This window comes from Ranitomeya variabilis, chromosome 2 (assembly GCF_051348905.1).
Source record: "Ranitomeya variabilis isolate aRanVar5 chromosome 2, aRanVar5.hap1, whole genome shotgun sequence".
NCBI lineage: Eukaryota > Metazoa > Chordata > Amphibia > Anura > Dendrobatidae > Ranitomeya > Ranitomeya variabilis.
In genome coordinates this window covers 1040014602-1040020601 of record NC_135233.1, presented here as the reverse complement: position 1 = coordinate 1040020601, position 6000 = coordinate 1040014602, and positions in this window count along the sequence as shown.

Here is a 6000-nt window from a genome sequence, read left to right as displayed (position 1 = left end):
TGCCGCTACACAGCTCCGTAAACCCTTCTGCTGCCTCAGACTGATCCAATCCATCTCCTGACTGGACCTGCCTTGAACTGACTGACTTTCCCTACAGACTACCAGTTAAATATATATGGGGAGTCACCTAGCAAGTAGGAACAAAAGCTCCCCCTGGTGGCCTGGAGTGTGAATGTGTTGCATGTTTGTGGAACCTGGTTGCAGTTATCCCTTCTTGCCTTCAAGCGTAACCTCCCCCCCTGTGAGGAAAGCAATGCTACTGTGACGACCAGGACCCTGGGGCCCAACACTTGTGCTTCTGTGAGCAACATGATTGGCCTAAGTATGCTACTGTGGCCTGCAGCATCTCCGGACTTGTCTCCCATCGAGCACATCTGGGACGTCATTGGTCGGCAACTGCAAAAGTAGCTGCCAGTAATGGATCTTGATGATTTGCCCATGTGCAGTCAGTGTGCTGGAACTTTCCTCAAAAAATCATTAATAACCTCATTGATAGCAGCCAAGGCTCTAAATGTGGGGATTTATGCATGTGTTGATGAAACGCAATACTGAATAAATTAAGGTGTTTTTAAAATGCTGTTTCTATTTTTTCAACATTTGCATATTGTCTAAGTATATATAAGCATATAATTGCAATTTCAGTGTTGAGGAGGATAGATAGTAACCTGTAATTAAAATATATCCATCATTCATCTGTGCGTGTGATATCACTAGAATCAGTGGGTTGTATGTTCACAAAGTAATTGTGGTGAGTGGTCAATTGTGGTGACTTCCACTGCCAGTGGTTTAATGTTATGGCTGATCTGTGATAAATCAATGATGTTAGTCCTTGCCATGTAGTGCAGTGTATATAACTATAATGTCTGATCTCAGGGATTTTCAGGGCTGTAGGTAGCACCTGCGGTATAATATTAGATACACATTGGCCAGCTGTTCTCTATTTTCGCAGACTCAGATGTGCAAACTATTCATTCGCTCAGATGTTTGTGTAGATCTGTTCTTTGGTTGCTGATGATATTTGTGATGTCCCAATAGGTTCTGTGGTAATTGGAAGTAATGAGATTAACACCTGCGGTTTAGTCCTGGAGAACTGGAGAATAAACAGAGATTATGCCAACTGCATCTCTTCAGCTAGGAAGGAATTAAAATGAACAATTTAGGAAAAGTAAGAAAATAGAATTTCATTGTGAATCCATTGGTCATAGTTACCCAATGTGGAAGGTGCATTATTGTGTCAGTATCTATCTACTTAGTAGAGAAAATAGGTGTACACGTTCCCATGATGATGAATTCTGTGGTGTCAAAGCTGAAAAGACATAGCGCTTGTAAACATGTAGCATTTTTGCTGCATTTTTTTCCATGCGTTTCCTTCATGCCTAAAATAAGCAGCCTTGTATAGCTAAATCTGAAAAATCTTATTCAGACAGAGCGTTTTTTAATGTGTTTTGTATTGTGTAGTCCATTTAAAAAATAAATAAAATCAAGCAGCATATCAATTCTTTCAGCGGTTTTACCCATTGAGGTCAAAATAATATAATAGAGCAAAAAAAGCACTAAAAACCATTAAAAAAAAGGACCGAAAATGCAGTAAAAGCTCAAAAATTTTGCCCCAGTCTTATGATCATAATAAGTTTTTCAAGCGGAATAAAATTGCATAGAAAAGCCATATGTGAACTTACTCTTGTATTAGTTTACAAATCTATGGAAATTCCACATCAGATACATCACATAGGAACATGACATCTGCACCTCGGGTTAATTTCCACAGTGCCTCAATGAGATATGATAAAATGTCATGTATTTTGCTGCTACTATAGCACATTGTGGATTTTCTCCCAGCAAATCAGCAGCATATCTGCCAAGTGCGAACCTACCCGTAACTGGAATCATTTGTTACATATAAGTTTCTCTTTACATCTGCTTTGGATGCTACAGTATGTCGGAAAGTCAATGGACCCTATAGTAGATCGTGCTGATCAGAAGACAGATCGAGCACTGCCATTTATTTCTTTGTTCTGCTCCGATGATGGTGCAGAACAGTAGAATTGACAAAAGCTAAAATGAACAAAGCCTAAAGCTGGCTAGCACATTAGATTACTATGCTTTTAAACAATTCTGGACTGCCCATATGATGATATCATGTGTTTGGAAGATTCTGATTTTTTTTTTGGCAACAACTGAGTTAATTAGAGACACACCTGTGGATGTATTTTAATGCACAACTGAAACATACTGCTTTGTGTAGCATCAAGGGAAAGTCTAAAGAAACCAGCCAAGATATCAGGAAGAGAATTGTGGACTTTCACAAGTCTGGCTCATCCTTGGGTACAATTTCAAGATAACACACCAAAAACAGGCAGAGATGCTCACCTGTCTAAATAGGCCTCAATACAAATGCACAAGCAGTGTGCAGCGGACCCAAATAAAATAGCAGATGCACAGGTGCAATACCTAATGAAAGCCTTCAATCAGGGATTGGCCGTGTGGTACACCAATGCACTAAGATACATACTCTGTATGTGGCGTGTTCACACAAGGAATGCAAGCATCTGGCTCCAGCCTATTAATGACGCCCTATGGCGGGCTGCCCAGTGCTAAAATGCATCCTGTGTGAACAGAGGCCACAGCAGTGTACAGAACCATTTAGGCCCAACTGCACCCTGCAAAAAATATACGTGCAAAACAAAACATAAATATATGTAAGGTATTGGTTGATATTCTGGCCATAATATGTAAGCTGGCAACCCACGTCAAGGGTCCTTACTTTTTGCCAGTCCTACTCTAACATGAAAAACACCAAGCAGGGTGCAGCGGATAAAATAGCTGATGCACAGGTGCAATACCTAATGAAACAGCCAGCCTTCAATCAGGGATTGGCCGTGTGGTACACCAATGCACTAAGACACATACTCTGTATGTGGCGTGTTCACACAAGGTATTGCACCTGTGCATCTGCTATTTTATTTGGGTCCGCTGCACCCTGCCTGTGCATTTGTATTGAGGCCTATTTAGACAGGTAAGCATCTCTGCCTGTTTTTGGTGTGTTTTCTTGAATTTTTCCTTTTTTGGTGTTTTTCATGTTAGAGTAGGACTGGCAAAAAGTAAGGATGTGGGTTGCCAGCTTACATATTATGGCCAGAATATCAACCAATACCTTACATATATTTATATGTTTTGTTTTGCACGTAGATTTTTTGCAGGGTGCAGTTGGGCCCAAATGGTTCTGTACACTGTGGCCTCTGTTCACACAGGATGCATTGTAGCACTGGGCAGCCCGCCATAGGGCGTCATTAATAGGCTGGAGCCAGATGCTTGCATTACTTGTGTGAACACGCCACATACAGAGTATGTGTCTTAGTGCATTGGTGTACCAGACGGCCAATCCCTGATTGAAGGCTGGCTGTTTCATTAGGTATTGCACCTGTGCATCTGCTATTTTATTTGGGTCCGCTGCACCCTGCTTGTGCATTTGTATTGAGGCCTATTTAGACAGGTAAGCATCTCTGCCTGTTTTTGGTGTGTTTTCTTGAATTTTTCCTTTTTTGGTGTTTTACAATTTCAAGATACCTGAAGGTGCCTTGTTCATCTGTACAAACAATTATACGCAAGTACAAACAAGATGTGAATGTCCAGCCATCATACAGTTCAGGAAGGAGATGGGATCTGTGTCCCAGAAATGAACGTGCTTTGGTCCGACATGTGCATATCAACCCAAGGACAAAAGCAAAAGACTTTGTGAAGATGATGGAAGCTGGTAAGATTGTGTCAATATCCACAGTGAAACAAGTAATGTATCAACAAGGGCCACTCTGCCACAAAGAAGCCATTACTCCAAAAGAAACATTAAAAAGCCAGATTAGTGTTTGAAAATGCACACAGGAACAAAGAACTTAATTTTCGGAGACATGTCCTGTGGTCTAATGAAGCTAAAACTGAACTTTATGGGCATAATGACCATCAATACGATTGGAGGGAGAAGCTTGGAAGCATAAGAACACTTCCCAACTGTGAAACACGGGGGTGGCAGCATCATGTTGTGGGGTTGTTTTGTTGCAGGGTGGATTGGTGCACTTAACAAAATAGATGGCATCGTGAGAAAAGAAGATTATGTGACAATGCTGAAGCAACATCTCAAGACATCAGAGAGGAAGTTAAAGCTTGGGTGGAAACGGGTTTTACAAATGGACAATGACCAGAAGCATACTGCCAAAATGGTAACAAAGTGGCTTAAGGATAACAAAGTCAAGGTTTTGGAGTGGCCATCACAAAACCTCTGATCTCAATCCTATTGAAAATTTATGGGCAAAGCTGAAAAGATCGGTGTGAGCAAGGCGATCTATATACCTGGATCAGTTACACCAGTTTTGTCAAAAGAAATGGGCACAAATTCCAACCATCTATTGTGAGAAGCTTGTGGAAGGATATCCCAAACGTTTGACCCAGTCATTCAGTTTAAAGGCAATGGTACCAAATACTAATGAAATGTATGTAAACTAGAGTTGAGCGACTTTTACTTTTTCGGATCGAGTCGGGTTTCGTGGGTAAAATCGGCCAATTATTGCGAAAAGTCGGGGGCCGACTGAAACCCAATGCAAGTCAATAGGAAATCAAAGTCGGCAGTGAGTGGAGGACAGGAAAACACCTACAGTGCCCATTTTAATGCCAAAAAACATCAATTCTTATTACTTAAGCTTCTCAATCTTAATTTACTTTATAATAATACTTAGGCATTGAAAACTGGGGGTCATTTGGCTAAAGTTGTGGGGGTTAGGGCTGGCTCAAGATTTTCATGGGCCCAGGAAGCGCGGAATACGTCACGGCGGTGGAGCAGGGAGAGGTAAGTATTTCAACTTTGCAAGTGCTGTGATCCTGAGCAAGCAGGAGGGGCCCACTCGTTCGTTGGAAGGTGCAGATGAAAATGCAGGTTCCTTCATCAGGTGGGAGGGCATACTCGGCGACGTCACTGGCACAGGGCCCCTCATAGTATGGCGGTGTGTTTGACGGTGGGTGGCGCCTCCCACTGGCAGAGACACTTTTGCGTACTATGAGGGGCCCTGTGCCAGTGACGTCGCCAACGAAGTATGCCCCCCACCTGATGAATGAACCTGCATTTTCATCTGCACCTTCCTCTTTGTCCCCGTGTAAGGTGGTATAGTATGCGGGAAGGGGAACCTGACTTTCAGCAGGGTCAGATTCTGGCTGTGTAGAGCAAGGGGAATGTAGTGGTCAGGGTCAATGTACCAGCAGACTCATCTAGCAGTGGCTGGGCAATGGGCAGGATGAGGAGGAAACACAGATATAGGCCCAAATAATAAAGTAGGCTAAATGCAGTTCAAATGTGGTAAAAGGACTAAACAGGTGGCATTGCTTTGTTCAGTGGAGGAAAACTGTAATGAGTGGCAGACACAGTTAGTAGGCCCCCCAAAAAAGTAGGCTAAATGGAGTTAAAAATTGGTAACAGGACTGAACAGGCGGAATTGCTTTGTTTAGTTGAGGAAAACTGTAATGAGTGGCAGACACAGTAAGTAGGCCCAAATAATAAAGTAGTCTAAATGCAGTTCAAATGTGGTAACAGGACTAAACAGGCGGCATTGCTTTGTTCAGTGGAGGAAAACTGTAATGAGTGGCAGACACAGTTAGTAGGCCCAAAAAATAAAGTAGGCTAAATGCAGTTCAAAATTGGTAACAGGACTAAACAGGCTGCATTGCTTTGCTCAGTGAAGGAAAACTGTAATGAGTAGCAGACACAGTTATTAGGCCCAAATAATAAAGTAGGCTTCATTGTACTATGAGGGACCCTGTGCCAGTGCCGTCGCCCAAGAGTGGGCCCACCCACCTGTCCAGGCAAACGGCACTCGCACGGGTGCTTGCGCCAGGTGCTGGCCATGGCCCTGATGGGGAGTCAGCCCATTTAGGGAGGTATAAAAATGGCCTATGGTGGGCACTCAGCAGCTGCAAATGGAGGAATTGGAGAAGTCAGTAAGAGGAGGACAAAAGCAA